Here is a 12,653-nt window from a genome sequence, read left to right as displayed (position 1 = left end):
TTGGGGGAAGGAGTGTTCAGTGAACTAGTTTTTCCTAATCCAGTGAGAAGAAGGTCTATTACTGAAACAGCAGGTAGCAAAATGGTACATCTGTATGCTTTTACAGGAGTTACAGAGCTGCAGCTATGAAGGAAGCACCCTTAACTTCCATGTGAGTGGTATTATACACCATAAATAAGTAAAGGTTATTTTGCTGTACTGAAACTTGAGAAATATTAATATTATATACTATTCTGGGCACTAGTAAAATTGCTTAGAGGTTTGAAATTTAAAAGGTGTTACGAAGGAAAATCTTAAATACTCTAGAGATTTGGACTTTGTGTTATGAAGAGGGATTAGCCTGTGCTGGCCTCTGCAGCCTGAGGAAGAAATGAGGTAAAATGGGAGATTGTCAGAGAGGTAAACAAAATCCTAAAATGAACAGATTGAAGGCAGTAAGCTGTTTAAGACAGCAACTAATTTGAAAACAAAATGCCATGGACTAAAATTGGGATAGGATAGGTGGGTGCACAGGCAATTTAGACAAAATTACTTCACAGGAAAGTCTACAATTTGGCATGGATGGGAAAAGTCAGCTACTGAAGCTGGTGTGTTAGGGAGGGGGCAGAGTGCAAACCCACTGTGAAAAGGAAGATGTATTTTTGGACAAGGGTAAAATTCAAGGTTGCTGCCACTAATTGGATTTTTGAGGATATGCTGATATTAGCTTCTTGTAGATTGGTTGGTATTTTCTGGGTTTGTAAGGACAGACTTCAACAGACTGATGTTTTCTCTAGTAGTTAATGTTGTGGAGTCCTTAAGTCATTTGCTGTGTCAGCCAGAGCCCATGAAGGTTGGTGGGACTCATTCCTCAACTACAACAGGCTTTGAATCGGGCTTCTCTGATAGGAACTGGTACAGCTTTACGATTTCCTCAGCTCTGTGGATAGTCTTGCTTTCTCATTACCAATAAGCCTTTTAAGTGAATTACAGCTGTGGGAGAACACTGCTTCTTTAAGCCTTTTCTGTTGAAGTGTTGAGTGCCCTTGGAGCCTCCCTTCCTTGCTGATTTGCTCAGGAGTCCCTGATGATGTTAACTCATTCTGCTCACGCACTTGTGCTAACTGCTAGCAAGATTTCTAGGCATTGGCATAAAGTTTAACCCTCAGATCTTAACGAGTCATAGACTAGATTTCTATGACATCTGGAATCAATACAAGTAACAGCAATACTTACTTCAAAGCACTGAACAGTTGCTAATATTAAACACAAACCTTTTGAGGACCTGACAAGGCTAATGATCAGTGTTCTGGTATTGCATGTACACTTGCTCTAGTTGTCAAATAGCCACATATAGCCTGTAAGGCAGAGAAGGAAAGTCCCCAGAACTCTGACTTGTGCTTCATAAGCTGGTGAAACAGTTTCATTAACTTACCTACCACAGGGAATGATGGTATACATGAACAAGTCAAATATATTACATGCAGAAAAGCGCTGCAGTAAACATACACCCAAGCCAACATGTCACAAAGTGATACCTTGATTATATTTTCCAGCTTACAGTGGGAAATAATGCTGTGACTGCAGTCTTCAAAGGCAACAGGTGAATTTAATGTGAGCAGTATCTGTTCAGTCCTTCTTCTGTAAAGACATCAAGCAGTAGAAACATTGGTATGCTTTAATTGTTTTGTACTCTGATGAGGTAGAGCCGCTATAGACTCAGATAAATCAGCTAGTTAGGCTAGGTTTATAGTGAGTCCTGGATGAATCTTTTCCTTAAGGAATGAATGGACAAAAGGCATGACATGCTATGACAATACGCTCAAGATCTGCATGACTTTATAGTTTATCTTTTTCTATATGCCTATTAATATAGCACAGGATAGGGATGAAGATGCTAGAATGCATAATCTGGGCATTTCCATACTTTGAATGTTTCAGTTTTTTAAAGTAATCTTGACTTTGCATCAATGTATTTGGTTTTGGAAGTCAGAATATCCTCCTAACTTAGCTTAGCCCACCACTGCTGAATTGTACTCTCTGTTTAACTCACTTTACACTCATTTTACTCTAGAAAGAAAAAATATTTTTTACCCATGTTGAGTAGCATTTGCCAATCTATTGATTAAATGAGGATTGTTTCCATAACTGTGTGCTACCTAGTATGAATCCAGATGTAATTGGCATCCTGTGAAAAGTATTATAAAAAATGGAAATACAGAAATTTGCTGTCCTAATTTATATTAAGTAACAACTGTGATACTCAAAGTATTAGTCTAGCCCAGAGGTGACGCCTCTTTTATAAGACTATTTTTAACCTTGTAACAGCATATATTTTAAGGCAGAATTATGTATTTGCTAAATAGATTGGCCAGTTGACTGAAGCAAAGGTCATATATTCTCTGTTCTGCTATAAAAGAGACCAATCAACCACATTTTATTAACAAAATCCACACCACACCAGAATGATCCCTCCTTTTTTTTTTCCTGGGTCATTTTCCTTTGTCTTGAGACATGGAATCATGGGAGTTCAGTGATTCTGCCCCACCCTCCCGTATCCACTCCCCTCTGGTACTTCATAACTGCAGCGTGCAGACCCGAGCCAGAAAGAGCTGCACGCATCTTAATCCTCCCAATATAGAGAGCCAGTAATTCTTGCAGTGATGATTTTTTTCCTCACAGAAATCAATAGAAATGTATTTTATCATAATCTTAAGATCAATATTAAATAACTAAGCCAAGCTTTTAGAAAAATAAAGTCCCTAACTATAAATTTTCCCTAAATCTAAGCTTTGAAATCAATTTAATCCATAGTATGCCCCAATACATGTTATGGCCATTTGAACCATTGCTTCTATATTTAACACTGTATTTTGTTCTAGGAGAGGGTAATAAATGTCTCTGCAGCACTGACAAAAGCCAACAGGGGACACTGGTTGTTTGGAGTACATTCTTTCAAAGCATTTTTCTTCATGTTGCTGGAGGAACTAAATTAACTGGGAAAACCCAAACTAACAACCAGTTATCCATCATGGCTCCTTGTGCCCTAATACCATTGCACACAATTGTTTTACAGCATGAAAGGCCAACAGAACATGCTCCCAGGGACAACCCTACACCGAAAACTGTCGGATAGGTGGCACTTTATGATTGAACCTAAAGCAGTTCAACTTGGGTAATAAAATGTAAGAGTGTAGTAAGGTAAATGACAAAAGCTATGAAGGGCTGGGAGGAAATTAAAACCCATGTCAGACTCTCCCTAAACAAGTGGCAGTGCCCATCTTTGCAGCATGCAGCCTTCAGTCATGGATCACAACAGAGAACTACTTGTAAGCCAAATGCAGCAGCAGGAAACCATTTTGGGTCTGAGCACTGTGCAGCTGAGCATCTGGCAACCAAAAGGATGCAGCTTTGAGGAGACCCTCCCAAACATGCTGCAACAAGATTGTAAGCATTGCTACAGCAAGTGAAGTAAAAACCTTGCTACAGAAAGCAATTATGAAGGGGTTATGGGAGGATCCTGAATTATGCTTAGACACTGGGCACGAATGGGGTGGAAAATTAAACCACTGTTCTGGGCTCTGAAAGTTTTCTTTGGCTTTTAGTGTAGGTTCATGCTCCTAGAAATGGAAGTACCTCAGTGTCAGGTCCATCTGGCCCTGTAACACTGGTTAGGGTCTTCCAGACTCAAAGGGCCAGATTGGCAGGTCTGCAGTGCTGTGCAGAAGTGGCCTCCAGGATGGATTTAGGGCCACATCGAGAGTTCACCTACCAGAAAGCCCCATAGCTGCCTCTGAGATGGTTCAGCTGATACACCTGTGAGCAGCGAAGCAGTGGAAGTATGGGGAACACCGTTTTGAGCTGCATTTTGAAGATACCGCAAGGGTGCGCTTCTCCATAGCGTGGGCAGGCCCAGAACTTCGTACCAGGTGTAGAGAAATGGTGATCTGATGTCTTGTCCCTCTTTTCCAGTGCCCTTGTGGAGATATCACAGAACTGATTCAGGTTAGATAAGATGTTCTAGGATCCCTCCTAAAAGGACCCCGTACAGGGAATGATGAGATGGGGGCGGGAAAAAAGCCTCAGAAGACGCGTTCCCCATGTGAGATCGTGACAGGGTGTTTCTTTCTTCATCCCACATCAGGCTACATAACAGAAATATTCAGATCTCAAGTGTGTGGCCCCTACCTCCCAGCCTCTTTCCTCTGCTCAACAGGTTCCTCAGGGAGGCTGTAGCTTCAGTGGGGAAGACGGGAAAATGCCACCTTCCCAGTGCAATGTACACAGGACTATTATACATTATGTAATACTAGACTCTGGGACCAAATAACATCTTAGGTCATTTCTTTGTGATGCGCAAATATGGGACTTAAACCCTGAGGCTGCCCCAGAAAAGCTGGGACACCTGTTGATCATCATGGTATCTCTGGCTGCAAAAGCTGGTGGAGCTTGTGTCTGGACTCAGCTTGGGCCTGCAAGGGGAAGGCAAAAGTGACCACAGGCTCCGGTCTCCTGCAGCCTGCCTTCCAAATGCAGTGTACACACACTGGTACACACCAGTGGTGGGCTCAAGTTCCAGTTTTGTCCCTGTGAGACAACCTGCATGTAGTGAAAATAGCAAAATGTGAAGGGGCGAGGAAGCAAAAGTACTTAAAAATAATCCTTCTGCTCCTTTCCTCAGGCCACTGTTTGAATCCAGCATTGGCAGATGTGATGGCAATACACTGGTTTTCCTGAACTGACACTGGTTTTCCTGAACTGACTCGTTTTCAGAGCCTCTCTGCCCCTGCGCAGCCAGGCGAGGACTGCATACAGCTCAGCACTGGGTGTTTGGGCCACTGTATTTCCTCTATGAGGGTGCCCAAAGGAGGATGCGATGCATTCTGCTTCACCCTTCAGTACTGAGAGAGGGCTGGACAGTATGGTGCAAGTAAGTCTACTTGGTGCAATTGTTAGTCTGTTTTTACTCCCAGGTGACTTCCTGAACCTTGAGTCCTCTTCCTCAGCAGAAGCAGCCGCCTCTTCTGGTGAGTGTCCTCGGTTTAGGGATACAGTGTGTGGCTTGGTGTGAGTGCAGAGCACCATTTTACAGTATTTGAGATGCATAGATGTTCCTATTTTTCCTCTTTCTATCTTGTTGGCATTATAAAGGTCCAGCCCAGCTCATTACCAGCTGCCAAGAGATTACTATCTGCAGATACAAACCATCATAGCTGTTTGAAGAAATAAAATGAAGCGGGGTGGGGGTGGGGGTGGGGGTGGGGGGGGCGGAGGGAAGGGAATCATGCCAAAGAATGGCCAACAAGATATCTGGCAGACTGACAGCCCCCTTCCTTTCTCCTATGGCTTGAGCTGAAAGGGTAAGATACTGTTATCAGAACCTGCCTGCAAACAAATAATGACCAGACACCTGTACCTGCTCCTTTCATCACTGCAACCACCCCTCACTGTCATTTGTAAAGTGCTGATGTTAGGTTGACAGCTGCAAAACCAGGGTCATTCCCCTGAGCCATTGACAATGGGTGATATTTACCAGGTCTCCCTGCACTTCTGCTTGCTGCTTTTCCTTGGCTTGATGGAAAATGCTACCTAATGTACTGTCGATGATCTGATTGTTACCCCAGGAATAGGGGTAATTTAAAGCAAATCCAGATTGCTTCGCTTGTGGAACATGGTGACACTGTTAATACTTCACATATACGCTAAAGTGGTAGTAGATACAGGTTTCAACTTCACTTATGACTGAGCCATAAATAGCTTTGTTCGTATAGATCAGCTAGCCGAGGCTCAAACTAGTTCCAGAGGAGATGAGATGCTGGGAAAAACCCTCCCTAGTTCTCCCAGATGGATTGTTTGGACCTGTACAAACATATCCAATGGCATTTTTCCTTTTGTCTCATACTCTCGCAGCTCAGTTAGATCACATTGGCAACATGTTAATTTCATTCATGTCTTCATATAAGATATGTCAGTGCCACCTGGGAGGGGTTAGTGTCCAGAATATAAAGCCATGGGCTCTGGACTCAATTTCTATGGCCATGGGCAGGATACTAAATTCAGTTTCCTAGCTTTCTTGCGCAGCCTCCCTCTTTATCCCTTGGCTCCCAGTACAGGGGGTATAACTGAGCTGGGGCAAACACACCATTGTGGGATCAGCAGGTGGAGCTGGGACAGTATATATAGTGAATTCTTTGCCTTTTTAAGCACCTCATGGTTTTTTTAAATCTGTTTTCTGTTGGTTTTTTTTAAAGTTCGTGTGTTGTTCAGCGGGGAGAGCTCTGCTTGTTGACTGAAGTACACGATGTACCTGACCCCACCACCACTGCCTGAACTTATCTATGCTGTGGGAAGCTGTCATGTTTTTATTATGCACCCTTTGCATTAAGTAGCCTCCCTTTCCTTCCATATGCTTCCCTTTCACCCTATGCTACACCTGGAAGGGTTTTACATGCCTCAACAGTGATGGGCTACAGAAACAAATTCACCCAGAATGGCAAAGTGCACTTGGGAGTTGCTAAAAGATTTGTTCCACTCATTGGTATCAAATGGGAGCATTACAGTGCTGTGAAACACAGATGCTCTTTTGTTTTTTTTTTAATATCTACACAATTTACTGGGGTTTAAATCAGCTGTGGATGGTTAGGGATGGAAGCTTGTACCCCATATGCTGCTCACTTAGACCTTCCCAGTACACCACTGAGGCCCAGAAAAACAAACAAAACGTTACATGATGGATGAGGACTAGAAAGAGAATAGTAAGAAAAATAATGCAGCCTTACCTCAAATGTATGTACAGTAACAGTGCTCTATCTTAAAGAAAACTAGAAGAGGTTCATGGAAGGGCGAATAAGATGATTGGGGGCATGGAAAATCTTTCATATCAAAAAGGTTGTGCTGGGACTGTTCACCTCAGAAAGGAAACCAACAAAGGAGAGTATGATAAAGATATATTAAATCCCGTCTAGTGTAACACTGGTGACTGAAAATATTCAAATAAATCGAAAAGCAGCAATTTCCAGACTGTTCAAATAAAACTCTTTTCACACAGGAGATAATTAAACCATGGAACTCTCTGCTGCAAGGTGCCAGGGGGGTCAGGCACTAGGCAGGACTGTAGAAGGGCAGGATTTCTGTCTGTTAACGAGGCTCTCCAGACTTACAATAGCTAAAGTTCATGTGTTTTAAGATATTAACATTTGAATTGCAAGGAACAGATTAGGAATGGCCTTTTGGGGATAGGAGTAGGAGAGGCTGCCCTATGATTTCATGCTTGTTTCTGACACATCTTCTGGGCACTATAGCAGTGTTGCTAGGGTGGCTCAGCCACCTGCCTTATGACAACGATGCTGATGTCCCCTTGGAGGCTCAGATCACTGCCCATGCTAGGGAGCCTGGGAACACAAGGGCACAAGTCCTGAGGTTTTCTCATCCCTGCAGTGGCTCTTTGGGGTCTTCTCCAGTTGCTCTGACTGCCTCCATGTCTGGGGAGGTCCAGGTCTAGGTCTGGGCAGTTACCCACTGACTCACACCATAAACTTGCACCTTTCCTGCAGTAACCCTCTTCATCAGCCCTATTCCTGGGCAGTTTGTGCCAGAGTATTGCTGGCAGCATGGCAATACCACCAGTACATTCCAGCTGTTGGAGCAGCAGTTGCAGGTAAATTGCCCTGGGGAGTCCCTTAGTCCTGGGAGAAAGTCCAGCAAGGGCCTAGAAAGACATCAGGAGCAGCTCTGCCTCAAAGGCTTTCTTAAAAAAAGGCCAAGGTTAGTCTTTTTTTCAATGTGTAGGTGACATTGGTCTTTTGTGCATTTTTAAGAATTTAAACCATGTGGGAGGAGTATGGCCAAAAGTTGAGGTAGCGTCTTGCCTTTCATATGGCTGTTGTTGAGGCTTTCCATGGACTGTGTCTGAAATCCTGAAGTTGTTTCCGTTTAGCCAGGACTATCAAAGAAATTTTTCTTTGTTCACACAGAATCAGCCCTGCCACAGATCTTTTTTCAGGATGTTTTGATGTCTCAGGATGTACATTTGCTGAAGGAGAATCTGTGTTACTCTACTCTTCAGATGAAAACGCCACTGTAGAAAAGCTATCTTCTTCAATTTCATTTGAAGCTTGAAGTTTCCAAGCATCAATACAAAAGATTTCTGTATACATAACTTCGGGATTATGTTCATACTTAAATTCCATACTAATGCAAGTGGGCTGGGCTTCCCAAGAAGTTTGGAAGTGGTTTGAAAAACTTCATAAAGGTTTGAAGGTTATATGGCATCTTATTATCACAGGTAATCACGTCCCAGAGCTCGCTGTGGTTGGAAGGCAGCTGAACTGTGAGGGCAGTAAAGGAAGTGAGGGCAGTTAAGTCTGTGTCTTTTTGCAGCAGAACTGTGACAGTGTCTGTGTCTGACATAATATCATTTAGAAGTACTAAATTTTTGTCTTCCTGCCTGCACCCTGACAGACAAGTTATTTATTAATTTTTAATACCAGGTGTGAATTTTCATGCTAAAAGCCATGCAGCTTCTTAAGTGCAAGAAGTGTTCAGCAATATGCTACAGCTAGCCTGAACCTTACTTAATAAAGGGTTGCACAGGCATATCCTAACAATTTCCCTTAGGAGGAGGTCTACACTTGAAAGAAATTATGCTCAAACTGGAGATCCTTTCAAAGCCTTCTTCTATGGAACACAATGGATTTTACCACCAAGCATCAACATCCCTTCCCTTTTAGTTTACTAAGATACATAGCATGCAGGCAGATCATACCTAACCTGAATAAACATCCCTCAATCAAAAGTACTGGAGACTTGAGGAGCCACAGCACCAACCACTCTGGGCTGCTGATCTGCTCCTGTTACAAGAAGTGAATTGCTAAAATAGATGCACCCATCGGTCTTTTCCACTCGTAGTGCCAGGTTAGCTATTTTTGCAAAAGGCATGTTCGGGGTCCACAAGTGCAATACAGCATAGTTTCTCAGAGAGAGTCAGTTTTCTCCGTTCAAACAAAAAGTCAGGGGCTAAGAAAACTGCTATCTGCAGGAATCCCAGGTTTAATTCTATGAGTGATCTTTATTTTTAGCGTGGAGAATCACACATGAAGTCAGTAGCACATGCTCCTTCATAACTGGGCCTGTGAGTGAGAGTGCAAGGGGGCTGGTACCTGCTGACAGAGGGCATCCTTCCTAGGCCTGTTAGAGTTAATGGAGGGAAAGAGGCTACAGCTAAGCTCTCGTAGGGGATGATGGAATGCAAGATTTTATAATTCTCAACCAACAGAAGAGGAAACATAGGAAGACTAATCTATCTCCCTAGGCTAAAGTTAGCATTTGGGTATTCTCCCTCCAGTCCCATTAAATTCCCATTAAAAATCAATTTATTGGGAACAGGATTTCATTATCTCATCTTCAATAACCTAAAGCCAATGTCTTCTGTGCTTCATCAGTTTCTTGAGTCATGTTTGCCACATTTCTTCAAAATCTGTTTATGTTTAATAGTCACAAAACTTTACAGGCTGCCTAGGTACCCAGATTTTTTGTTTATCCTTTGGAACCACAAGAAATTCCCATGCTGAATCATAATGGAAAAATGCAGATGTCAAGAATGGTGTAACATTATCTGAAGAGAAAAAGTAAGAAGTTAAGGCCAACTGACAGTTTTGCTTTACCAATTGGGTTTTGGTTCCCCCCCCCTACTACAATTACATTTTAAGGCAAAGTCAATTTGAATGGGAAATATATACTTTTTTCCCCCAAGCAAAACCTGTTTAAATCAAGGGTTTTCCTCAAAAGGTTTTATAATTTAATCTGTTGAGACATTTCATGTCAAAAAATATTTCACTGAAAATTTCTGGCCAGTTATATTACCAGTGATTCAATGCTCAATTTGCTAGATGTTCCCATGTTTACTTCTAACTAATGGATATTTTATGGTATAGTGCACCTTTATAATTTATTAATATGAAAAATTAATATGTGTCTAGCTTTGACTAAAACCAAAACAATGCTTTTGAGCATGAAAAACCAGAAAGGCCATTCTTACCATAAATTTTTGTGACTCTTCTTGTACTGCATTCATCAAACTGATTTCTCCTTTTCAAATGCTGAACAATAAGTAGCTGATAATTACATGGATTTATATATATTGTGTGCCCTTTTAAAATATGGCAAGCACATAACCTTGCATTATTCTGTATCAGGGGACCTGTAATGCAAGGTAGAACTACGTCTCTGAATGATATTTTCAAAGTTTATTTATGATTTGCAGTGTTTCAAATAAGGTTTAAAAATGCATACGCAAATGAAAGCTAGGCTGTTCTGCCTTCACAGTCACCTTTGGTAAGGGATTGGAAATTCTTCTTCTTGTGATGAGGTGCAGCTTTTCTGAGCTGTGCTTTGAGAAGACATGACGGGAAGGATGGTAGCACGGCTGAAGACTTGAGCTGTTAAAGTTTCTCTTTGTAGTCATGTGGGTGGGACTGGAATGTGGTAATTTATGAGCTAAGGTATATATAGCCTCTTTTTCTTTCTCCTCTGAGATTTTCAAGACCATATGGTGGATTTCATTTGCAATTACCTGCTTGCAAACCTCCTTGACTATATTCTGCCTTTCCCTTATCCTTGTATATACTCCTCTTTTTTGCCAACGGCCTCTGAAGGATGCACTAGTCGAATTTCACTGCCGAATCCTCCAATAACTTGTTTGTTTGCTTTGTATGAGAAGGAACAGGAAAATGATGAAAATTATTATGCAGAGGTACAATCTCTTTCTGTCTCCACTGCATGGGGGAAAGAAAATTTTATGAGAGCAGATCTGCTACTGCACAGTGCATCACCAAGGGCTCCATGTCACTTGCGGAGGTGTGCCCAGAAGGCGGAAGACCAATCATCAAGGCAAGGGTGTCTGCCATCTATGATCTCTGAAAAGCCAGCACTGGTGTCATTCTGGTTTTACTGTCCATGCTTACATGGCATCGGGGTCAAGTGTATGGATATGCACTGGCTGCAGAAGCACCAGTGTGCAGCCTGAGTTGTGTCCTCCCCACTCTCCCAGGGGCTCACCTGACTCTGAACCTGGGGACCTCATGCGACTGGAAGGAAGGAGGGGAAGGTGCTGAGTATGGAGTGGAGCTGAGAAATCAGCAGACACTGAAGTTGCTTTCCCTACCCGTCTTGGGCAGTTCAGCCAGCAGCAAGTCTGGACATTGCTTTTCACTTTGAAGACAGTCCTTCAGAAACCCTGCAGACTGAAACATCCGTAGCATCCCAGGTACCTCTCTGCTTTTGTGCTGTTTCCAGCCTTGGACTACTGACAGTGGCAATGATTCATTTTTTTAATATGGAAATCACAATTACTGTCAGAAAGTAAGGAAGTGTCACTGAATTTTCACTTAAGACCTTTCCTGGTGGGGAAAAAAAAAAAAAAAAAAAAAAGCCACCAAAAGAAAAAAAACCATGATAGAAGCTAATAGTCCTAAGAGCTCTTAAACAACTCTTGATCTTTTTGAATTAATTACCAGGGATGAAAGTGGCTGAGCTACTCACTAGTCCATAGCAGTTGACAATTACTTTCTGGAAAGCACTAAGGGTGAATATCATTTTGGTATAGTGAGATGTTAATGTTACCTTTCACAGGCAATGGGGACCTAAGGTCAGGAATCAAGCAGTGTCCCTGTTGCCCACTAATTGTACAAATTCAATGCATAATCTAGTATCTCCAGCCATGAGCTGAGATAGATAGTATCTTGAAATAAAAGTTACCACCGTGGTTTTTAGGAGGCTTCCTGGATCCAATGGCATGTCCATCTGAAGTTCAAGATAGTTTCTCTGAAAATTAAGCCTATACTCTACAAATGTAAACACATTGCCACTGGCTGCCAGCCTAGGGCTCTGTATTAGGCTTATTGTGAGCACCAGTCCAGTGAATCTACATTCTTGTACAGTTATTTCATTTGTACAGGCAAGGTTCAGTTCTTCCTCCAAGTGCAGTTATTGCCAACTCCAGTTTGTCATGCTGTGTACTTATTTGCTAAAAGATGCTACACACTGACAGGCTGTCCTTTTCTGAGCCTCTCTGTATGCTTCCTTCTGTGACCATTGTCAAAACTGGCTCTTTAGGCCTGAAAATTTTGGTTTGAAATCTTCACTGAACCTGTTTATCTCTGTATTTTAAGATACTAAATCTTAGCTTCAAGGTAGAAGAACAGCCAGCTCCTCCTTTTCAGTTTAGGACAGAGGGTAACTGTCTCTTGTCACCAACACCCAGAGTGTTTCACTTCCCTTCATCTGCTCTTTCCCTTCACCTCCAAACCAACAAGGGGTAAAGATACATTATATCTACTTTTCAAATCTGTCTACTGTAGTTGGATGGTACTGTTGTGAGCTATAGAAGGCTGATATCTGTGGCAATGAGTTCTACAAGCTAATGATATGTTATATAAAATATCTTTCTTTGAAAAGAATACTCTGCTGGCTTTTGGACCCTTGTTAGCAATCATATACTCTTTTTTTACCTTCATTATACAACATGATTTTATACATCACAGTTGCACATTCTCCTTGTTTTCTCTCTAAGAAACAATTCTGACCTTTTTACTTTGTCTTCATGCATCTTAGCCTTACTGAAAGCTGCCACTTGTCTGTCTCATGTCTTCTGCCTCTTTCAAGACCTCTGATTTACA

The sequence above is a fragment of the Falco biarmicus genome, chromosome 2 (genome assembly GCF_023638135.1).
Source record: "Falco biarmicus isolate bFalBia1 chromosome 2, bFalBia1.pri, whole genome shotgun sequence".
Classification (NCBI taxonomy): domain Eukaryota; kingdom Metazoa; phylum Chordata; class Aves; order Falconiformes; family Falconidae; genus Falco; species Falco biarmicus.
Note: the sequence above shows the minus strand (reverse complement) of the source record.